Source organism: Oryctolagus cuniculus, chromosome 9 (assembly GCF_964237555.1).
Source record: "Oryctolagus cuniculus chromosome 9, mOryCun1.1, whole genome shotgun sequence".
Classification (NCBI taxonomy): Eukaryota; Metazoa; Chordata; class Mammalia; order Lagomorpha; family Leporidae; genus Oryctolagus; species Oryctolagus cuniculus.
The window spans coordinates 60,026,242-60,050,473 of NC_091440.1; the positions used below are offsets into that span (position 1 = coordinate 60,026,242).

General features: G+C 46.6%; 2 long non-coding RNA genes across 3 annotated transcripts; both read right to left on the minus strand.

The window, feature by feature from the left end:
• Positions 1 to 622: 622 nt before the first annotated feature.
• LOC103349070 (uncharacterized) lies at positions 623 to 14,540 on the minus strand. 2 transcript variants are annotated; one of them, XR_007920959.2, is made up of 3 exons: positions 14,389 to 14,540; positions 4,574 to 4,659; positions 623 to 2,889 (listed from the first exon to the last, which is right to left on the minus strand). It is a non-coding gene; the product is annotated as an uncharacterized lncRNA (long non-coding RNA). The 2 variants fall into 2 exon arrangements; XR_007920960.2 differs by lacking the exon at positions 14,389 to 14,540 and adding an exon at positions 6,621 to 6,725.
• A 4,062-nt stretch (positions 14,541 to 18,602) lies between these two features.
• On the minus strand, positions 18,603 to 21,341 carry LOC138843919 (uncharacterized). The gene is made up of 3 exons (XR_011379129.1): positions 21,211 to 21,341; positions 20,447 to 20,550; positions 18,603 to 19,139 (listed from the first exon to the last, which is right to left on the minus strand). It is a non-coding gene; the product is annotated as an uncharacterized lncRNA (long non-coding RNA).
• Between the last annotated feature and the right edge of the window lie 2,891 nt (positions 21,342 to 24,232).

A 24,232-nucleotide genomic window follows, 5' to 3' on the forward strand; every position in this document is an offset into this window, starting at 1 on the left:
CACACTTGCAGAAGCCATAAAGAAAACTGAGATATTCACAAGAGTGTATTTCTAGAACAAACCTACCCAATGATTCCTAAATACTTCCTCAGTTTCCATCATACAAAACCTTATATGCTTGAATCGGCCAAACTGATATTGTTTTTGTTTGACCCAGTGGTTTTCCTAAGAGGTAACACCATTATTCTCAGCACAGCCAGGCTTTGACAAAGATCAAGTAAGCCCAATCAAAGTGGGACAGATTCCTACACATTTTCTTTTTTTTTTATTATTTTTTTTTATTTTTTGAAAGGCAGAGTGGATAGTGAGAGAGAGAGAGAGAGAGAGAGAGAGAAAGGTCTTCCTTTTGCCATTGGTTCACCCTCCAATGGCTACCGCGGCCGGCGCGCTGCGGCCAGCGCACCGCGCTGATCCGATGGCAGAAGCCAGGTACTTCTCCTGGTCTCCCATGGGGTGCAGGGTCCTTGGGCCATCCTCCACTGCACTCCCTGGCCACAGCAGAGAGCTGGCCTGGAAGAGGGGCAACCGGGACAGAATCCGGTGCCCCGACCTGGACTAGAACCCGGCGTGCCGGCGCCGCAAGGCGGAGGATTAGCCTAGTGAGCCGCAGCGCCGGCTCTAGATTCCTACACATTTTCTAACCCTATGGAATGGGGGTGAAACCATAAGAATAAAAATAAGAATCTCCATGTAAAATAAAAATAATTTAAAATCTCCATGTGGATTATAATATACAGTTCTTTTTTGATCCCTGTTCTCCCAACCCCCAACAAAAAAGAAAAGAAAAAAGCTCTGAAGGAGACAATTGGACTACAGAAGGTCTGAGGTTGTGAGCATTGAGTTGCATTTTAAAAGAATTGGTGACTCCAGGTCATTTTAATCAAGTTGCATGTCAGCTTGCAAATTTTCTAAATTAGCTGTAGCTGGAGGAGAGCAAGATGTTGTTCTTCTTTCCTAAAGAATAAAAACAGATTGTTGTGACATGTTCTCAGTCATAATGACAGATTGGAGCCGCTGTTTGTGGTACAAGTCAGAAAACAAACCAACTATTTTTTCCCCAAAAATTGTAACGCTTGATTGATTTCTGTTGAGATTTGGGCATCTCCCAGTTTGTCAGTGATGTTGATAAAGTTCACAAAAGAATCTTATTGAAAGCCAGAGCAGACACAAAGACTAATTTAAAACAAGGTTGATTTTCACTGAGAAAGAAGCCTGGTGGGCTTGAGGTCATGCTCTAGGGACGCTTACTTAGTTGGGCTGCTGCTCAGATGGTGCTGCTACTGGGAAGAGGGTGGTCAGTGAGAGGGGGTACTCAGCACTCCCTCTTCCTGGGCACCTCTGCTTCTGAGGCAGGAATACTCCTGCCAAGCAGAAGCGCTGTCAGCCATCCTGAATAAGGCAGGCTCTGTATATCAAACCACCAGGTCACTGCCAGGGTCTGTGTATTCCCCCATCAGCCCATTCAAAGGTCAGTTATACATCACATCTGGTCCAAAAGGCAGCAGCACAGAAGTTTGGTTTTTTTCACACACCAGACAGGAAGAGATATAGACCTGTCACTCATCTTGAAGTCAACCAGTCAACAACACAGCTTAAGACTCTTGATTCCAGAGTCCATAAACAAAGTATTGAATATACATTTGCATCATGTAAGTTAGGAAGACACAGGAGCCAGGAAATGAACAACAATGGGACACACTGGAGCAATCCCTTCAAATGCCAAGAAACCCAAAAGCAAACAGATGCCTCCTATTCTCACTATCTCAGTTTCCCTTACCAACTAATTCCACAGAGCTTAGGAATAAGAGAACAAATGAGTTTTCAGAGAAATACTAGAAAATATGAGATCTGTAATAAAAAGAAGAAGAATTTGCCTTGAATGAAAAAGCAATGGGTGAGAAACATGATGAGAGCTCAGAGTTCAGGGCCATGGAGACCCACCAAGGAAAGAGTTTCAAGGAAGATAAGTGGTTAAGAGTGTTCAAGGTTACAAAGCCCTGAGTGATAAAGACTGGGAAGTTTTACCCACATCTCTGACCTTCAGAGGTGCCATTTGAGTAGAAGCTAGGGGAGATGGCCATCAAAGAAGTCTGAGAGGACACAGGGGTGAGAAACTGGTGGGCGCAGTGTGGATAACTGGTGAAAAGGAGTAGAGATGAGGTGGGGAGATACAACCGGATCAAGTGCATGTCTGAGGGTACAGTGGAGAGAGAAACAATCTGGACTACAGGAGGATCTCAGAGGGTCCAGGCCAAAAGGATGGCATCTGAGGCTGGCTCTGTTGAGGAGAATGTCCACTTCATTTTCTGAAAGTGGAGGGGACATGACAAATCAGAGACAGTGAAGTAGAGGAGATGACCAGAGGTCGCTCAATGGGTCTCAGTCTTCTCAGGAAAAGCAAAGGCAGAGCAGGCCATCTGCCAAGTTGAGATGGGAGGTGTGGAGCTCCTGAAGAAATGGAAGCATTTGCAAGCACCTTGGATGGAACACAATGGAAGGTGCAAGGCAGAAGTAGTGGCAGATGATGAGAATTAGATGGAGAATCAAAGTGAGCTGGGTAGGAGGATAATACATTCAAAACCCTGAAAACTCAGCAGGGGAAACTGTTCCCGAGCTCTCACTCTCTTCTCATGCTGGCCGAAACTGAGGCCACAGACCAATCAGGCTTCCTAATATCCAATAAGATCAGTAGTGCGTAGGCTGTTCCACAGAGCTCAAGTCCTAGACTCCAGACTTAATGAGTCACCTGCTTGATATTTTCTACTTCAGGCCTTTGGCTTTCTGGGGCCTCAGTCCACTCAGCTGCAAAATTGACTTACGGGATCGTGTCAATTGCCAGATGCTGTGGAGCAGAGCAGCGGGTCCAGCTTCTGCAGGTAAACGAACTGCCTGAAAGGAAATGAGCAGTGATTTCCCAGGGAGTCCCTTCTGCAGTGTCGTTATCATGTCAGCTTCTGACAGCACAGCGGTTTCAGTGGAAGATTCTGGAGCATCCCATCATTAAAATGATGTCAATGCATGCTACATTTCACATCTCATGCGCATGAAAACCCCACAGCGGGAAAACTCAATCACTCAAACACTACCAAGATGCCTGGACCCTTATATGCATTTGGGCTGTAGTATCCCCCCATGATCCCACAGGCATTTTGGATGCAGAAGTGTCTTTGGCTTCAGCTTCAGACTCCCATGTTCGTGTTTCTGTGATACTGTGCCGCCTTTCATTCCCTCTTCATTCTTCTCCAGGCAACAGGCCTGGAGAAGGTGGTGCCTCTGAGCATGGTATATTCTATTTAAAAATCTTCCCTATGAAGCCAAGACACTCTGGCAAAAAAAAAAGGACCTAAATGAAAGATCTCTGTGAGTGAGATACCAGTGGAAAGAACAGGTCTTCAAAGAAGGAGGTACCTTTCTCTGAAGGGAGGAGAGAACTTCCACTTTGACTATGACCTTGTCTAAATAAGATAAGAGTCGGAGAACTCAAAAGGCTTCCATAGCCTTGGAAACTCATGACTGGAGCATAGGGAGATTACTGATGCCATAAACAGGAGTGTCAATTTGTAAAGTCAACAACAGGAGTCACTGTGCACTTACTCCTCATGTAGGATCTCTGTCCTTAATGTGCTGTACATTGTGATTTAATGCTATAACGAGTACTCAAACAGTATTTTTCACTTTGTGTTTCTATGTGGGTGCAAACTGTTGAAATCTTTACTTAATGTATACTAGACTGATCTTCTGATATAAAGAAAATTGAAAATGAATCTTGATAAGAATGGAAGGGGAGAGAGAGCGGGAAAGGGGAGGGTTGCGGGTGGGAGGGAAGTCATGGGGGGGGGGGAAGCCAATGTAATCCATAAGCTGTACTTTGGAAATCTATATTCATTAAATAAAAGTTAAAAAAAATCTTCCCTATGGCCTCTGCTATAAGCTTGGCACACATGACCTCATATTGTCCTCATGAGCAGCCCATGAGGTAGGTGCTTTATATATATATATATATATATATATATATATATATATATATATATAGTAAATGGGAGAACAGAAGCTCGAGGAGATTGGGTGACAAAACATGGCCACACATCAGTGAAGAACTTGAACTTGAACTGATATCTGTGCAACTGCAAAGTGCCTGCTCTTAACCATGATACCCTTAAAATTCCCACATCATGGTGGATGAATTGGAACCAACCATACGGGGCTAGAACCTACTTGCTGTCAGGTGTAGGTAAGCTCAAGCCCACCTGTACGTTAGCCAGCTTCACAGTCTCACCCAGATGATGACCAAAGGAAGGTCCCCTCAAACTTCTAGCCCAGTTACAGGAAGGCCATCTAGTAGCAGTGGGCTTGGACACTACGGGCTACACATCCACACCTGCCCACCTCTCATAGGGGTACCAGGGCAGTCAAAATCATGTGACTCCGAAAGCCATCAGCATCTATTTGTTCAATGAACTAAACAGGGTAGAACCGACTAAGCAAGCATAGGCTGTTCATCTGTCCTCTGTGTGTCAACATATTCTCAGCATCCTAAGGCTACAATGAGCAGCCCCAGCTGGCTGGGTCCTACCTGGGCTCTGCACTCCCATGTCACTGGCTCACACGTGCCTTCTCAGAGGCTGCCCAGGGTTGGGCACCTGTGCCTTCTGTCTTCAACTGGAAGAAAGAGAAGAAAGCAGCATACAGTGACACCTTAAGACACCATCACAGCAATGAAAGAGCCTATTATCATCCTCACTGAGGTGATGAGGAAACTGGGTCATAGTCGGGGGATCACTTACCCAAGTTCTCCCACTGGGCTGCGATGGAGCCAGAATCTGATCCTGGAGTCTATGCTCCAAAGTCTGAGCTCCCAGGCCCACACCCCCTTCTTCCCCATAGGCTTGCCAGAGAATACCACTCAGCTCAGAGGAATCTGCTTACCCTGGCCTAGACCTTAGTCCTCCAGGAAGCTTAGTTAGCCTGATTGGCTAATTTAGTGTCTGCACTAGTCAACAAGTATTTTTTTAAGCACCTTCAAGGCACTGAGGGGAACCAAAAGGAAATAAGGGTTTATTACTCCCCTGTATGACAATGTGGGAGAAAGAGAGGTCCAAGGGAGACAAACTGGCACAAAACACAAAAGCACAGGCTGGCTCTGGCCCTGGGCAATGAAGCACAGGGCAGGCAACTGAGCCAGGCACTGGGGATGTGGGAAGGCTGGCAGGGAGTGGGTGTGCACAGCCAGCAGCACTCAGATATACCAACAAGGCTAGGCAGGGCCACTGCTGCTCTCAGGACTCAGTGAAGGTGGTGCCCCTCCTTCTGGGAGAAGAGATCAGAGAGGAAGCTGAGGGGGCAGAAAGACAGAGAGACAAAAGGCAAAGAGTGTAAAAACATAAGAGAAAGGTTAAGGTGGAAGCAAAGAACAGCAAGGAAGGAAAGAGAAGGAAATAGAAAGTGAGGGACACAGTGGAGGAAGAAAAAGCTGTCTCAAAAAAGGCACAGGGGACCCGACGGGAACTCTCGTCAGAAGACTGTGGGCTGGGCCCATGGCAGGAATAAAAGAGAATCTCCCTGGGAGCCTCTCTCCTAGTCTGCCCTTTCTGACTCTGCACTTGAAGCCAGAGGGCAGTCACAGATGAGAATGTCTTGGGCAAGAGGTGGCGAGTATGATCACTGCAGTGCCCAGCTGATGGCCTTCTTTGCAACCAGCTTCTAGAAGGTGGAGGCTGCCCGCTCATCAGTACCTTCCAGGCTAGGGTAGGGGCGGTGGGTAGAGCGCTGTGTACTGGGGCCTCCTGGGTGAGGCCCATGCAACAAGGCCAAGAGCACTCTGGTCACTCAGGAGATCTAGTGGGACTCCCAGAGAAAGAGAGCTCAGTTGTAGGATGCTCCTAGGCCAGTGTGGACAGAAGAGGAGCATGAGTCTGGGCTGACCCCACAGCTCCTTCCTCTCCAGGCTGTAGCTCCAAGGAGGGAATCCTGAAAACCTCCAACTCCACTCTCTTGAAGCCCCTGGAAAAACGCTGGCACAGAAGGGGAGCTCTAGATCCTGGTATGTGGAGGGCCAGCCTCTGCTGAAATAAGGGAAATCAAGACCTGAGACATGAATGGGAGGGATGAGGGATGGACAGCTTCATGGCAGACAGGATTCCAAAGTCCGTGGGCATGACTCCTAAGTTGGATTTAGGCTAGGCCTCCAGATAAGTCTGACATGGAAGATATAAAAATGCAAATACATTTGTTTAAAACTTCCTTAAGCAAGTGGCCAAAATAAAGAGGGGGTACGGTAGAGCTATTTTCTTCAGTTGGGTGGCATTTGTAGTTCTCCCCTTATCTCCATCTGAAGCAAATGCATATGTCTAGGCCTCACTGCTTTGGAGATCATGAGATTTAGTGATGAACACAGCCTGGGTACTGATCATTCAGAATAGAATATGGGCCGGCGCCGCAGCTCACTAGGCTAATCCTCTGCCTTGCGGCGCCGGTACACTGGGTTCTAATCCCGGTTGGGGCGCCGAATTCTGTCCCAGTTGCCCCTCTTCCAGGCCAGCTCTCTGCTATGGCCAGGGAGTGCAGTGGAGGATGGCCCAGGTGCTTGGGGCCTGCACCCCATGGGAGACCAGGAGAAGTACCTGGCTCCTGCCATCGGATCAGCGCTGTGTGCCAGCCGCAGCGTGCTGGCCGCGGCAGCCATTGGAGGGTGAACCAACGGCAAAGGAAGATCTTTCTCTCTGTCTCTTTCTCTCACTGTCCACTCTTCCTGTCAAAAAAAAAAAAAAATTAATTAATTTAAAAAAATAGAATATGGATCTAACAACCCTGTGCCCTTACTAGGGTGTGGCAGCTGAACCTCAGCCTGTTGGAATCTTGCTTTTACGCATGCATGTCTACACACAAACATACACATACACACACATGTCACTTAAGCAAAAAAAAATTTCCACAATGTGCTCCTTGCACAAATGTAGTTCCAGTCTAATTTAATGGGCCTTAGTGATTGTCTAAAATTAATGCTCCAAGCCAAAGTTCTTTAATCCTCTAGCTGCAGTTTCTAGACACAGCTCCCCTGACCTTTTCAGATTCTTGCTATACAATTTTCCTCTTGTTCAAATAATTTGCAATTACCAGACACAACTCATTGCTGATAAAGGCTAAATTTAAAATACCAACTGTATCCAACTTCAAAGCGGGGCTTAAGATCAGCATGGTTACTAACAATAAGGGATCCAGAGGATGGGAGGAAAAAAACCTGTGGGTTTAATGATATATTAGATTGTACCATCAAAGCTATAAAACAAATGCTGCAGTTCTCTGTGAGACAATCCATTACCTATCTGCTTCTAGGGTGGAAATTCAAATCCAGAGGACTGTACACAATACTAGTTTACTTTTAGAACCAGCTTGGCAGGCTGGTGTTGTGGCATAGTAGGCTAAGCATCTGCCTGTGGTGCCAGCATCCCATACAGGTGCCGGTTCATTTCCTGTCCCTGATGCTCCTTTTCCATCCAGCTCTTTGCTCATAGCCTGGGAAAGCACTAGAAGATGGGATAAGTCCTTGGGCCCCAGAAACAGCGTGGGAGACCCGGAAGAAGCTTCTGGCTCCTGGCTTCAGATCAGCCCAACTCCGGCTGTTGCAGCCATTTGGGGAGTGAACCAGCAGATGGAAGAACTTTCTGTCTGTCTCTCCCTCTCTGAGTCTGTAACTCTGCCTCTCAAATAAATAAGTAAAAATCTTTAATAATTAAAAAATAAAGAACCAGCTTGGCAATTAGGTAACAGGCTAGTTGCAGAGAGCAGAAACCAGACCCCCAACCTGTCATTTCTTCTTCCCTCTCATGTCTTCCTCTCTCTTCACCTTCCTTCCCTCCTGCCTCCTTCTCTCTCAACACTTTCCACCCATCTATGAGACATGCTTGACACTGTGGTAGAAATGTAAAATAAGACAGATTACCGCCATCCTCAGGAACTCACAACCCACTACAATGAGACACTCAGCATATTCAACCTCGGCGGAGGGCAGGGCCAGGCACTCCCGGAGCAACTGCTAGAGGGAACCCATCCCACAAGAGTTAAGATTCAGGGGCCATTGCCGTGGTGCAGCGGGTTAAAGCCCTGGCCTGAAGCTCCAGCATCCCATGTGGCCACTGGTTCGAGACCCGGCTGCTCCTCTTCCAATCCAGCTCTCTGCTATGGCCTGGGAAAGTAGTAGAAGATGGCCCAAGTCCTTGGGCCCCTGTGCCCATGTGGGAGACCCAGAAGCAGCTCCTGGTTTCAGATCAGCACAGCTCTGGACGTTATGGCCATCTGGGGAGTGAACTAGAGGATGGAAGACCTCTCTCTCTCTGTCTCTACCTCTCTCTGTGACTCTGTCTTTCAAATAAATAAAATAAATCTTTATAAAAATAAAAGAGTTAAGATCCAGCTCCAGCACACAGAAGAGCCTTAAGAAAGCGCCAGCTTGGGAGGACTCTGGAAGGGAAGGCCTGCTCTGAGTGCTCTGAGCAGGGGGACCCTGGGGCTAGGGAAGAACTGGGGAGCGGTGAGCAGGAGGCAGGGTTGCAACCTGGAGATGCCCAGGGCCCTCAGCCAACATTGGAGGCAAGACAGAAGGTGCGCCCAGACTAAGGCCATGGCCGACTTCCTGGCTGTCCCTGCCCGAGCAGCCTCTCAGATAGTCCTATGTCCCAGGAAGCAACAGCCCTGTACAGCAGGCGTGAGCAGGCTGCAGAAACTCTCCCAACAACTCCGCTTTCACCTGAAGGGAGAGAGCATCTGGAATTCACCACTGGCATTCCAATCTTTACAGCCTAGCAGTCCGGCATCCTTATTACCGCACAGCGTTTCCTGGGAAGCCCTGCCCTCAAGTTGAGAGGGTCCCAGTTGAAAAGCAGCTGAGAGCAGCTTCCTGTGAGGTGCCAGGGAGGGCAAAGACTCCTGGGAAAGGCTGCTGGAGGACAGCAGGGAAGGGGCAGAAAGAGGAGAGCAGGAGGGGAGCAAGAAATGTACGCTTTGAAGCCCAAATGAAAGAGACATTTTTCCCCCTTCTATAATTTCAAGAGGAGTGGGTGGCACTGTAGGCTGCCCCTTACCTCCACCTGAAGCAAGCGTGGATGCTTAAGCTCACAGCTGGCGAGCGGCTCATTCTTTCATCCTGCAGACCGTCTGTAGGGAGCACCCACTGTGTGCCAGGCTCTAGGCCAGGCTGGTGCTGGGGCATCTGGAGGGCTCCCCTCCAATCTCCTGTCACTTTGTGCACTTGGAGCCTCTGGAGCTGGGGCCAGGGATCAAAGGTGCCACGGCAGTGGGCAGTGGTGCCCTGCAGAGAGGCTCCCTGAAGCTGGTCTTACCCAATGACGAAAGCCAGAATACAGCAGAGGGGCATGGACCACCATGGGATGCATCAGCACACAGCACCTCTCCAAGGCTTTCCTAAAACCTGGTGCCTGCAGGTTAAAAAATAAATAAATAAACCAACAGGTGAAGTGAACATTAGAGTAGCAACCTGCGGAGCCTCTTAATCTGTCACTTAAATCTAGGGCTTTTAGCTATAATTGAACGTCCTACTGTGACTATTATGAAGAGGGGGAGGAGGAGGTGTCAAAGTTGTGGTTTGGAGGGCGGAGGAAAATAAATTTTCCTTCAAAACTAGTCAACAACAATGCCTTTGTGTTAAAGGGACAGAGCGGAGGCCTTGTCGCTGCGCAGGAAAACAATGCATCCAGGGCACTTATGGAGGCCGCTGAGTCACTGCCGAGGTGGTCATTATCCTGCGTGAGGCCAGAGGAACTGCTGTGCAGCCCGAAGACTGGAAAAGTACCACTGACTTTTTATAAATTGAAAGGCAGCTGCCTGGCATATCATCCAAACTGCTCAATCTTACTAAGAGAATGAAGGAAAAGAAGGCATGGAGGGAGGGAGAGAGGAAGCAAGCAAAATTCTACATTAGAAGGTAGCATGAAATATTGCATTTACAAGCGCTGAGAAGATCACAAGGTATGGTGATGATTTTGTGAGGAACAAATCCTTTCAGGTTAGTCATCAGGGGGCCTCTTGGGAGCTCAAGAGGGAACAGTGGCTCCTTGCCTTCTGGAATGAGAAAGGAACTTTAACGTGTTTTGTCCCTCTGGAAAGGCAAAGTGATATAAATGCAGGAAGTGGTTATGGTCCCTGAATTACTATTATTACTGGACTGAATTGTCTTTGAGAGATTGTTCTCCTGACTAAGAGGGGGAAGCAGTCTGAGGGACTGAATTGCTTCTCCAAATGTCTTCTTTTAAAAAATTGGGTTCCTGGGGTGTGAAGAGCCATACTGAGGGGTCCAAAGTTGACTCTCAGCAGGCAGACTCATTGCCTCCTAATCTTCACCAAGAACCAACTTGAGCACTGGATGTGTGACCTTGCGGTTGCTCTCTTCACAAAGGATCAAACTGAATATTGTACTCTTCCCATCAAAGCTTTCCCTAACAGCAACTGCATTTCTGTCCACCCAGGGTCGCTGCTTGTCCAGCAGTCAGAACAGATCTTGAAACCCTCTTTAAAGACTCATGATCACAACCAAGGCAAGAGGAGCACTAATTTCCTTCAGCCATCCTTTGAATGCATGTGGGTTGCTCAGAACACTCCCTTGAATTCATCATGCCAGAAACACAAGGGTCAGTGCCTTGTACGCAATTTGCATCTTAATTCTTACCTACTATAAGGCCTCCTTGATCCCTTCATTGTCAAGGGATGAGGCATGCTGGAGGAGTGAATGTGCCATGTAATATAGGCTAACCCCTTAAAGCACTGAATCATAAAAAATAAATAAGCAGACTGGTTGTATCGCACAGTTGCCTTCTGAAATAAACAGAGGACATTTCATACTTGAGATTTTATGATCCAGGCCATCATCTTGAATGAGAATTATATTGTGTGATTGTAACTCACAGGTAGTAGGTAATAAAAGGTTAAAAGTAGTGGTGATTTCTGCCTCTCTGGCTGATGTCTTTAATGTAACCTGATTTCTGAAGCATTACATATTATTAAATACTTTTCTGTATGTCTGCTCCAGGTTTATCAGGGTTAATGAAGGAAGTGTTAAAAAGACACAGCTCAAGGTAAGAAGCTCCATTACAAAGATTAGAAATGGTGTCAGTAATTAATTCCCAGCATAGTTGCGATGAAAGACCTGAATAAATGTTCTTCTGTGTAATCACGGTGGCATCCAGGGTATGCAGAGGAAGCTTATCGGTCAGGATTCTTTGGCGTCAGCAATAGAAACCAACTATGAGTAACTTAAGCCAGAAAAGATGTATTGGAAGCATTCTAAGTAGGTCCCAGCACCAAAGGAAGAGTTGAACAATCAGGCCCCAGGAAAGACTAAATGAGGGCTGCACCAATGAGCTCAACGACAGAACTCATGACCCCCTCCCCAGAACATGGACATACCATAACTCTGCTTCCAATGCCAGTCACTCTCAATGCCTGTGTGCCTCTGCTTGAGTCAGTTCCTGTGATAGAGATCATCTAATTGGCCCATTTGGGGTCAGGGATCTTATCCTTGTGGCCAAATGGATGAACTCCTGTAACAGAATCCACAAAACCCACAGAGAATGAAGAGGGGCATTTCTCCCAAATAAAGTCATTATTTGAGGAAAAAACAGCACAGGTCCTCAAGACTGCCATACTAACCCAAGCCCATACTTTATATTCCCTAAAGTTGCTTCTAGTTCCACCTGAATGTTGCTTCTTATCTCAAGTTTGCCTCTGTCTGTTCTTCATTGAAAGACTATGGTAGGCAGAACATACCCCTGAAATGTCCATGCCCTAATCCCTACAACCTGTGCCTGAAGGGCTTTGCAAGATGTGATTAAGGTTATGGATTATAAGACACAGAGATTGGCCTGTATTATACAGTGGGCCCAATGCAATCATATGAATCAGAGAAATTCGGCAGAAAAAAAAGTTGGAGAAATTCTAATCAAGAAAGGATCTGGGGCGCCAGATTCTGTCCTGGTTGCTCCTCTTCCAGTCCAGCTCTTTGCTGTGGCCCAAGAAGGCAGTGGGCAGTGGAAGATGGCTCAGGTCCTTGGGCCCTGCACCTGCATGGGAGACCAGGAAGAAGCACCTGGCTCCTGGCTTCAGGTTGGCGCAACGCGCCAGCCACAGCGGCCACTTGGGGTGGGGGGGGTGAGCCAAAGGAGAAAGGAAGACCTTTCTCTCTGTCTCTCCCTCTCTCACTAACTGTCAAAAAAAAAGAAAAAGCAAAAAAGAAAGGAACTAGATCCCCTTTTGCTGGAAGGTAGGGGAGCACATGGAAAATATAAGAAGGAATTCAAACAGCCTCTAGGGGCAAGGGTCGACCTCTGACTGACAGCCAGGAAGGAGACAGGGACCTCAGCCCTATATGCAACTTAATTTAGCCAACAACCTGAATGAGCTGAGAAGTAGGTTCATGCTCAGAGCTTCCAGAAAAAAACCAGGCCTTGTCCACATCCTACAGCATTATGAGACTTAAAGTGGAGGACCCAGTCATGCCACACTGTATCTGGACTCTGACCTATGGAGCTAAGTTTTAAGTCACTAAGTTTATAACTTCTTCAGCAGCCACAGAAAACCAGCACAGGGGCCATGCAGATGTCTCACCTGTTCTAGCATCTTTACTAGCATCGTATGATGATCTTGGTGATCATGTGTGGAGAGAGAGGCTCTCTGGCTCTATCAGCCTGGCCATAATTCCTTTACTGCATCATCAGCAAAAACGACAAAATATTAGACACCTATCATATGATAGTAGGTACTCAATTTACAGCCATTATAATTTTAGTGCTCACCCCAACCCCTCAAAAAAGTCCTCACTTCACTGCATGCTAGAACATGGAGATAATAATGCCTACTTCACTGGGCTTTTATGAGTATTAAATAAGATACAGAGTAGTTACATCGCTCACCCAGATTCACTCAAATAGTAAGAGAAAGAACTCGGATTAAAACTTCATTCTGATAGACCCAAACCCATGTCCTTTCTACTAAGCAACACTGCCTCAACATCACCACTACAGAAGTACCCAAAATAGTATGTAGCTAAACTGACATCCAGCACCACCATGGCCTCGGGATTTTCCTGTCAGACATACAAGGCAGTAGGAAGAGCACTGGACCAGGAATCTCCTGACTGGGCCTGCGTTGCAGCATAGCAGTAAAGCCACCTCCTGTGACACAAGCACTCCAAATGGGTATCAGTTCTTGCCCCAGCTGCTTGACTTCCCATTCAGCTCCCTGCTATGGTCTGGGAAAAAGCAGTGGAAGATGACCCAAGTGTCTGGGCTCCTGCCACCCATGTGAGAGACCGGATGAAGCTCTTGGCTCCTGGCTTCCACCTGGCCCAGTCCTGGCTGTTTCAGCCATCTAAGGAGTGAACTAGCAGGTGGAAGATCTCCCTTTCTAACTCCCCCTCTCTCTCTGCAACTCTTTCAAATAAATAAAGAAATCTGCTTTAAAAAGATTATTATAAAGATTAAATAAGACAATTCTTTAAAAATATGGAGGAAAGAAAAGGAAAAAAAGTTGCAGCCAGTTCTCAATCGGCCTTGTTTTCTGTCTCAGCTAGGCTCTCTTGGGTCTGCCTCATGCATGCATAATTTGCTAGTCAGCCAGGAATAGGTAGGGAATTTAACTCAGCCCTTTTGTAGCACCATCTCCTTCCTTGTTTTTTGTTTGTTTGTTTGTTTTGTCTTGTTTTTTAAGATTTCTCTATTTATTTGAAAGGCAGAGCTAGAGAGCGGGGGTGGGGGGTGTCCCTCCTTCGGCTGGTTCACTCCCAAGATGGCCAAAACGGCCAGAGCGGCGCCAATCTGAAGCCAGGAGCCAGGAGCTTCCTCCGGGCCTCCCGTGTGAGTGCAGGGACCCAAGGTCTTGGGCCATCCTCCGCTGCCTTCCCAGGCCATAGCAGAGAGCTCAAGTGGAAGAGGAGCAGCCAGGACTCGAACCGGTGTCCATATGGGAAGCCTGCACTGCAGGCGACAGCCTCACCTGCTACACCACAGGAGCAGCCCCAACATCTCATTTCTGAGCTCTCAGACGTCCCTCCTCTCCATTAAATTTCTGGCTAGTCCATGGCTCCCCCCAACCGAGAACACACGGTGGAGCAAAGTGACAGGCTTTCCTCATTCTTTCCCAACTGAGTGTTCCGTTTTTAGCCTGTAAAGCCGCCCCAGTACGCACACGCGCGCGTGCGCACACACGCGCACACACACACACACACACACACACCCCGAATTGAGTCGGTCCCTTCTGGCAGCAGAGTTGCCCATCTTCGGGCCAGCGCCCCGCTTCTCAATCCACCGCTCCGGCCTATGGGACAGGCAGGAGGGGACGGAAGCAGCTTCAGGCAAGAAGGCCGCAGACTCCTGTTGCTCTTACCCGAAGCTCCAGTTCTTCAAGAATGGAACTTTGTTGTCTGCCTTTGGTCAATTTACAACGCCTGGAAATGATTTGCTGGACTTCCTGCTTCCAGTTTTCTACTTGTCCTGTGAGGATGAACCACTAACCCCTCAGGCAGCCCTCGCCGGAAGTCCCGCCCTCCGTCCTTCCAGGAGACGGAAAGCCTCCTTGACTTGGGAACAGCCCCAGACAGGGGAACTCTTACCCTACTCACTCTATTAGGTTGTCCTGTTCACTGGCCCAGACAGCTCTGAAACCATTTTTGTTTTAAGATTTATTTTATTTATTTAAAATGTAGAGTTACAGAGAGAGAGATTTTTCTATGCTGGTTCACTCCCCAAGTGGCCGCAACGGCCTGGCTGGGCCCGTTAAAGCCAGGAGCTTCTTCCAGGTCTCGCATATGAGTGCAAGGGCCCAAGCTCCTAGGTAGTCTTCTGCTTCTTTCCCAGGTGCATTAGCAGGGAGCTGGATCGGAAGTGGAGCAGCCAGGATTTGAACCATGGTCAATAAAGTACGCTGACGCTGCAGGTGGTGGCTTTACCCAGACACCACGATGCAGGTCCCTCCAAAACTGTTCTAAAGAGCCGGAGGTCTGGGGCTAGCGCTGTGCCATAGCAGGTAAGGCCTGGGAAAGCAGTGGAAGATGGCCCAAGTTCTTGTGCCCCTGCACCCATGTGGGAGACCGGAAGAAGCTCCTGGCTTTGGATTGGCCCTGCTCTGCCCGTTGTAGCCCTTTGGGGAGTGAACCAGGTTATGGAAAACCTTTCTCTCTCTCTCTCTGCCTCTCTATAACTCTGCCTTTCAAAATAAATGAATTAATTAAAGAGAGAGAGAGAGGCAGAGGTCTTTGGCCTTCAGAACAATCTCCCAGAAACTTGGCTTTGCTTGTTTCCTAGCCCTTCCCCAGAATACACAAAATGGATTTTGCAATTTAAATCTGTTTCTATGATATGCATATTATCTAATATTAGAAAACATACAAGTCTGGCTGCAGGAGCTTCAGCACTATCACTCTTTTTCACTGCAGTTAATGAACCATAACTGCCCTTGAATACTTTGGCTTTCAGACTGTTGGGGCCAACATTCCAAAGTGGGTATCAATTTATGGTTGCATTATGTGAAAGAACAAGAAAGAGCTTTGTTTGCTTTTTTGTTGTTGTTCAAGTCTCATTCTTTGAAGCTGACAGGCTAGCGTTGGACCGTTTTTGAGAGAGGGCCAAAATGATTTAACCTGCTGCATCTTTTTATTTTCACTACATTTCCATCTTCTTTTTGGGGAACTCTCAGAAAGTCAAGAAAACCAACAGCCCCTCATGTCAATGTACATGAAAGTTACTCAGTGAGGTGGTGAAGTTATTGCTAGCTATTTATGAGTCTAAATTCCATCTGATCCTTGTCTGTAGTGTGAATGAATAATATAGGTACAATCTCTTTTCAAATGCATGTATGTCTTCATTGTAAAGCACTGGCAAGTTTACGGTAACTGGCATTATCATACTTTGATGTTGGATATCAAGTCTGCAGCTATTATAACATTCTGAAAGGGGGGAGGGTAATGAGATCTGTTAATATTAGAAACTACTCCTCATTCTCAGAAAGACTGGGTATTGCTGCTCCAGAGAAAGTGGACCTCTATCAAATAGCACCCCTTCCCTTTTTGGCCCAAGGAAAAGGAATTCTTACAGACAGTGTGCATCCCACCTCCCACCCACTCACCACCTCTGGCATATGCAGAGCACATTGGCCAGCTGTCAGGTGTGGTACGCTTGTAGAATAAGGTAGACACTAGTCTGGGAATGCAAAGAGCCAACTTCTACTCTGAGGCCAGGCATTAACTTGCTTGAAAAGTTTAGGTCTTTCACTTAGTTTTCTGGGTCTCCATTTCTAAAACAAAATTACTTACTGATGTCAAAGACCCTTGCCCGCTCAGCCATTCTGTGACTCAATAAATAGGCACTCTAAGCTCCTTGCACATACACCTCAGAAAGGCCACATGTCTTCTGCCGTATTTCCCAGCTAAGTGTTAATAGTCTCTTCACTCGGGCTGGCACCATGGCTCACTTGGTTAATCCTCCTCCTCCGGCACCGGCATCCCATATGGGCGCCGGGTTCTAGTCCCGGCTGTTCCTCTTCCAGTCCAGCTCTCTGCTGTGGCCCAGGAGGAAAGTGGAGGATGGCCCAACTGCTTGGGTGCCTGCACCCGCATGGGAGACCAGGAAGAAGTACCTGGCTCCTGGTTTTGGATCGGCGCAGCACCGGCCGTAGCGGCCATTTAGGGAGTGAACCGACGGAAGGAAGACCTTTCTCTCTGTCTCTCTCTCCCTCACTATAACTGTTAAATAATAATAATAATAATAATAATAATAATAAAGTAGTCTCTTCACTTGGCTACTGCTGATACAAATGAAATGAGGTTCAGGGTACAAGTGACCGACAGCATCAGGGCTAAGGTGGGGGAACACACAGATCCTCACACCTGTCCTAGTGGCCACCATTTACTGAGCCCTTCCACACGCCGGGAAGAGATAAACACTTTTTTGTGTAGGAAATCATTTGATCTCCTCAGCAGGCTATGAGGTATCATATTATTTACCCCCTTTATGGGAAGGAGCCCCAAATCCTTCTGCGGCTGGCAACTGAACTGTCTTCACAGCTTCTAGTTCAGCTTCCTCTTACAGAGAAATGAAGTATTTATTTGTTCTTGGAATATAATTCATAAACATATAAGCCATCACCATGTGAGGCCCTGTCAGGAAACACAGCAAGATTCAGGGAAGAAAATAAAAGGTTCATTTAGCTATTACCATTTAATATTTCCTTCTCTGAAGCAAATGTCAAATGTCTGTGTAATTATTCTTAACTCTCACTAGCAGCAGGAGAGAATTCAGTAATTCAAAGTTTCCCATTCCTTTTAGTTAATCTCAAGAGGAGAACACATAAAACAGCAGGGAAGGCTTAAACTGGACAAAGTTCTTGGCAGCTGAAAGCCTTCCATGATGAAAGAAATCATGACTTCTGCCACTGACTCAGTCAGCCCCATCTCTAATCCCTTTGATAACTTTCTCAACCAGAACCCAATCCAAAGAAAACTGTGCTCACCCTACATGCACTAAATTGGAACAAAAATAAGCAAATGATTATGCACAGGATTGGTAATGTTGTGAAGTCATCCTCTCTATATAATTCTTGAATACATAATACGTGTGTGGTTATAGACTTGGAAAGCAGTATGGCCAAACTAAGCAACCATAATTCTCAGCAATCCCACTCCTGAATGTCTATGCCTAGAAAATATATAAAAAAAAAAAGAGGCCTATTTGAAAATGTCAATTTCAGCATTATCTACAATAGCAAAACAGAAGAAACAACATAAACAAAAACACACACAGTTTTTGCAATATTCACTGATTGAATGCCTATTAGATGCCAGGCAATGTTCACGGCCCCAAGATGAATATAATTCTCCTTGAGGAGTATGCTGAATATTGAGGCCTTTTTTGTTTTGTTTTGTTTTGTTTTGTTTTGGAATTTTTGTCTTTATTTTCAACACTCAGCATACACTCCTTTCTCCTGCATATCATAGGGACTGCAAGACTGGGTCCCATACAGCATCAAGGATCTTGGATATGACTTTAACTCTGCCCAGGGGATGTGTTTGCAAGAGATTTGGAAGGCAGAAGGAAAGCAGAACCTTTTAACTCTTCCTCCAGCAGCCATAGTAGGCACACGGGCACATCAGATCCAAATGTTTGCAGAGACCAGCTAAACCCTTGTGCCAGCCATCCACTTGGGTGTTGTGGGGAGCTGGGATATCAGCAACATTTTCTTGGAATTTTCTGACCCCTGCACTGAGCAGTAACTTCCTAACACTCTTTAAGCTAGTTGTCACCCTGAAAGCCAAAGAGATCTCTTCCACCTACTGATTTTTCTCCCACCTTCAGCCTTTTCAGTAGTTTCACAAACACCAAAATCCTTGTATAAAATTCCTTTCTGATTAAAACCATATCTATTTTCCTTGATCCTTTTTGCTGACAGATAACAGTAGAAATATGATATAAGCCACACGTGTGAGTCAGCGGCATCATTGAAATTTTTATAGTAGCCATATTAAAAAAGTAAAAAGAAACAGATGAAATTTGTGTCAACAGTAGATTTATTTAACCTGATATATCCAGAATATTGCTATTTCAACAGGTAGTCAATATGAGAATATTAATTAGGTAATTTACTTTTTGTAACAGGTTTTCAAGATGAAGTATATAGTTTATACATATAGCATGTCTCAATTCAGACAAGAACTTAATATCTGCAAGTGATTGGTGGCTCTTGTATTTCATAACATAAATCTATGCAGTAATACAATGGCAGATGACTGTGCTGCCATTTAAATGAACTTTTGGCCTTGTTTCTGCTACTGTGGTTGGTTCATCTCTTCACTTGGTCCATGGGTATCTGTGAAATGAGATCTGGCTCTCACCCCAGTTGGATCAAAGACATCAACCTATAAGCAGCCTTTCGATGAGAAGACTGGAATTTCTATAAGCATTCCCAGAACTACATGGAAATTCCATCAGGCAAGAGGGGCAGGTTCAGTGTGGCTGGAAGAGATCTGCTTTGTGCCTGGGTGACCTTAACTGTAGGACAGGAAGAAGGCAGCTCCCAAGGGTTGTAGCCTTATGCTGAGACATGGTCCTGAGCTCTTCCATCATGCCCACTGGGGAATGAATGGTCTGAAAGAAGAGAATCAGCAAGACTTGTTTGGAGAGTTGCTAAGATAGACACGTGGATCTAGAACAAGAGCTTCATTCCTAGGCATGTCAAACCACAGGAACAGAAGAAACCCTTCTCTGGTGATTATATCTTGCCAACAGTGGATCTGAATCAGAAAAAAAAAAAATTAGACAAAGAGTAGCAGCTGCTAAAATCAGGTCAAGCCAAGATGGATGCAGAATGCAGGTAGACTGTGGGCTACAAAAGCAGGCATGAGAGCAACTGATACCCAGTAACCAGAATTAGGTAAGACCAGGGTAAGTGCAGAAGCAGCTGAGTATGCTAGTGCTATGGCTAGGATGCACTAACGTACATGGCTGCCCATCTTTGTGTCTACTGGCTGTTTTTTTATCATTTCCTTTTTTTAAATATTTATTCATTTATTTGAAAGTCAGAGTTACACAGAGAGAGAAGGAGAGGCAGAGGCACAGAAATAGAGAGAGGTCTTCCATCTGCTGGTTCACTCCCCAGTTGGCCACAACAGCAGGAGCTGCGCCTATCCCAAACCAGGAGCCAGGAGCTTTCTCTGGGTCTCCCACATGGGTACAGGGGCCCAAGGACCTGGGCCATTTTCCACTGCTTTCCCAGGCCATTGCAGAGAGCTGGATTGGAAGGGGAGCAGCCGAGACTCAAACCAGCACCCACATGGGATGCTGGCACTGCAGGTGGCAGCCTTACCTGCTATACCACAGCACCGGCCCCCTTTGTATCATTTCCTGCTAACATAACTGCACACAGCTTCCGACACACAATAATGATAGCTAATAGCCTGTTCGTGAGTTCTTACCGCGTGCCTAGTACCAAGTCAACACCTTTACACACACAATCCTGACTTCATCCTCCCTGAGCTCTATGAGGCAAGTATTGTGAGCCCAGTTTTAAAAGAAGGCTGAGAGGCTAAACCCCTTCCCAGAAGCCATGTGCTTAGTGCACGTGGCCGCTGCAGATCGCACTCAGAAATGCTCGTTCTGCAATCCTGTGCTCGTGGCTGTGCTGCGCTGCTTCAGGAGAAGTTTGCTGACTTTCCTGGAACTGAGAAGGGAAAGCTGTGAAACACGGTGGGGCAAATTGCCAAAGCCCAATTTTGCCAAATTCACAGACACTGTGCGGGGCTGGGCCTGGACAGGGAACGGTGGAAAGCAACAGGAATGGCACCATCAACAGGGCCGGTCGCATCCTCAACTGCCCCTGAGGTGACCACCCGAGCACGCTGGGAGCTGCCCGCAGAGACCTGGGTTGGGTGTGGAGGTGCAGATGGCTGCCTTACCTCGGAGAAAAGAATCCTTCCCAGGTAGAAGGAGCAGTTGCCATGGCTACCACACATTCTTGGCCCAATCCTAGGGCAATGGCTTGAGTCCAAATCAGAGAGGTCTGGTTTTCAGGGGAAAAAAAAAAGTGAAATAAAATTAAAAAGAATCACAGTTTCTTTCAGCCACCACAGCCTTCCACAAAGGTGCAGTGTCTCCGCAGCTCGAAATCTAAACAGAAGAACCGCAAATGCCCGGGGGCCACTGCACAGTGCCTGCAGAAGATGAAGTGCCCTTTCATAGCGGACAGCACCCCAGATGCGGCTCAGCACGGCTTCACCAAAGGATCTGCCAGAGTCAATACAACCCGCCGCTCCGACAGGATCCCCCTTCCTGCCGTGGGGCTCCAGCAGCAGCCTGCAAAGGGGTACTCACAATGCTGGCTTTTTCCAAGCTGGTCAGCCCTCATTTTCCTAACCAAGCTGTGCCCTGGTGGCTTGGGGTGCTGCCTGTTCAGCTGCCCACAGCTCAGCCTGCAAATCTGCATGTTCCTAAAAGCCCCAGTTTAAACAGAAGCTGGTTGTAATTCCTCCCCACTGAAGACTTGCTTGTAAGAATTCAAGCCAAGCGTGAGGAGTCCTCAAGCGCCATTCTGTGCCCCCAAGTGGAGCCTGTCCTGCTGCCCACACTGCCCTACCAAGCATGCACCCATCCATGCACCAGCTACATACCTAGAAGAGCAACTCAAAGTCCCAGCACCAGAAAACTGATTGCAGGTGCTTACCTGCCCTCTCAGGTTGACCGTGACCGCCATGCTGTTCCAGAAGACAACCACCAGCCAGGAATCAAGCAAGCCTGGTCCTGCTTTTCTATCTTTTGCCTTGGCAGTGAAGTGCCAACAAAATCACTCAGTGCCTAGAATGGTAGGGGAAAAAAATCTATCTAAATCCTAATGCTTCCTGGACGTCAAAAGGGGTCAAAATATTGGAGCCAACTAATTAGAACTTGTTGACAATAGATTCCATAATCCTTTATTTGTGCATTTGCAGAAATTATTGAGGCATTAAACAGAATGCTAAAAATGTAAAAGAAAATGTTTATCCTGAGTTGCTTTGGGAGTTATGGGTTACAGTGCAGACTTGGCCAAGTCCAAGAGCCACATGACACACAACCAGTCTCAAGAATGGCACAGAAATGGCATCAAGAAACCCCAATCACAAAAATATGAATTTCTTAAGGGAGTAGACCCCAAGTTCCTGAGGAACATGCATTTTGCCAAGAAGCACAAGAAGGACCTGAAGAAGAGGCAGGCCAACAACACCAAGGCTATGAGCCGGGGAAAGCAGGAGAAGATGGCCCAAGTCCTTGGGCTCCTGTACCCATGTGGGAGACCCAGCAGAAGCTCCTGGCTCCTGGCTTGAGATAGGTGCAGCTCCAGCTGTTGCGGCCTTCTGGGGAGTGAACCTGCGGATGGAAGACCTCTCTCTCTCTCTGCCTCTTCTTCTCTCTCTGTGTGACTCTGGCTTTCAAATAAATAAATTAAAAATCTAAAAAAAAAAAAAAGGAAGAAAGAAAAGAGTTAACCCATTCTTGGACCCCCCATGGGGTAAACTGTTTTCACTTGTCTTCCTTCAACTGCTGTTTTCCAGGTAGTTCTTATTATTACATTTTATACAAAGTTTAGCAGACCACACGAGGAGAGCAGGGTAACTGGCTTTAATACCCCATCCTGAGGGTGAGGCAGCTGAAGCTGAAAAAGTCCCAGTGATCTACTCAAGATTAGTGGCTCAGCTGCACTCTGACAGCGGGGCCAGAGCACATCTCTGTGAGCTTCCATCCAGGGCTCTCGCCAGCTTCTCCAGAATATCATAGGTACCTGCCAGGCACAACTCCGGGGCTGACCTGAGACCTGAGTGGATTAGGGAGATAGGCTTTCCTTTCATACACAGTGTCAGCAATTGTCTCGGGGAACAGGGGCTGGGTGGCTGGAGCCTAGGGTAATGGGAAGACTTGTTTTTTATTATATATCCTCTTGTGCCTTCCAATAGCACATCATATGCATGAATCAACTGTTGAGAAAATAACCAACATTTAATGTTAAAGACTTTCCTTTTACAAATCAATTTTCACCTATCCCCAAATTAATGGACTCAAAATGTATTTTGTGGTTATTGTGATTCTTAAGCCCACAATATGAGCTGCGAGCCCACATCATGAATGGGCCCACAGCCAGACTCAAATGGAATGGACTGAGATGGAAGTTATAGATACAGGATTATGCCTCTACACCTGAAAAGTGCATAGTTCAGCGGATATAAAATAGCCAGCTCTCAATTCTCTGCATTAGCAAAGCAAAGTCATGGGGTCAGTAGTCTAAAATGTAAGTAAACATGAAAAGTTATATTTAATTTATATTCAGCTTTAGAATGTGTCTGTACATTTTGGAATATAGATCTGGTTTCCTTCATGAACCTCCAACACCACATACTAAACCCAAAGGACTGGAATTTGAGGAAACTGTCCATATTTCCCCCTTTTATCTCTTACAATGTCTTTGGCTGCCAGAAATAAAAATTCTAATGGAAGCTGACTTAAGTAACAAGGCAATTGACTGTCTCACAAAACTGAGAGCCTGCAGCTCAGGATCTGAGGGTGTGTTGATCCAGCAGCTCAGCAATGTCGTCCAGGTCCCAGGTCCTTCTGTTCATTTCATCTTCTGTCCTCAGTGAGGACTCCCAAAATGGCCACAACACCCAGATCTGGGCCAGGCCAAAGCCAGGAGCCTGAGATCCCATCCAGGTCCTCCACTTGGGTGGCAGGGAACAAGTAGTACTTGAGCCATCTTCTGCTGCTTTCCTAAGAGAATTAGTACAGAGCTGGATGGGAAGTAGACCAGCAGGGAATCAAACAGGTGCTTTACATGGGATGCTGGCATCACAGGTGGCAACTTAGCCCTCTATACCACAACACTGGCCCCTAATGCTCACGTTACTAAAAGGCAACTTAGACTGAGTAGCAGCTATGTTCAGTAAGCCATGAAAAGATTTTCCATAAGAGAACACAATAATCAGCCAGCCCCAAGTTCAAGGTGAATATGTCTATTAGGAGAGGTATCATATTCCTTATCATCGTTTTCAGAGATCCACCTGAGCCAAAGGTATTCTTCAAGGCTAATGATCAGTTGACATACGTAGGTGTCACTGATTCAAAGTGTTCTTGTGCTGAGTGGGTTGGGCAGGTCTTGACCTTGCCTACTGCACCTGCCCCAGGACACTCAGAAGAGGACACTCAGGGAGTGTTCTCATTACAGGCCCTCAATCCCACAGGAGAAGGGATGGATTGATGTCACTAACTTGCTGAGATAATAACCACCTCAGCTGCACAAAGCCCCAGCTGGAGGTTAAGAAGGGAATTGCCTACAAGCAATTTCCACCAAACAGCTAAGAAATAAAATATAGTGTCAGATGGGCCACGGAAAACCAGCGTGGGACTCTGTTCCTGGGTGGTTTTTTTTTTTCTAGAAAGAAACAGAAGGTACAGCCACTGGCTACATTTATTTTTGGAGCTGAGAGAAGGGAAAAGAAGAAAAATAGAAAGAAAAAGATGTAGACATATGGATTAATCTGATTCAACCCTGGAGAAAAACATCCATCTCAGCATGTCAGGGTTAAGAAGAGCCACAGACGCATGACCTGTGCCATCAGAACTGCACTGTTTGGTCTTGCTCTTTACCAGCAGAAAGGGCAAGAAGGCTAGAATGGGATGATTCTAGAATCAAGAATTGAGAAAAGCAAATGCCTGTTTCA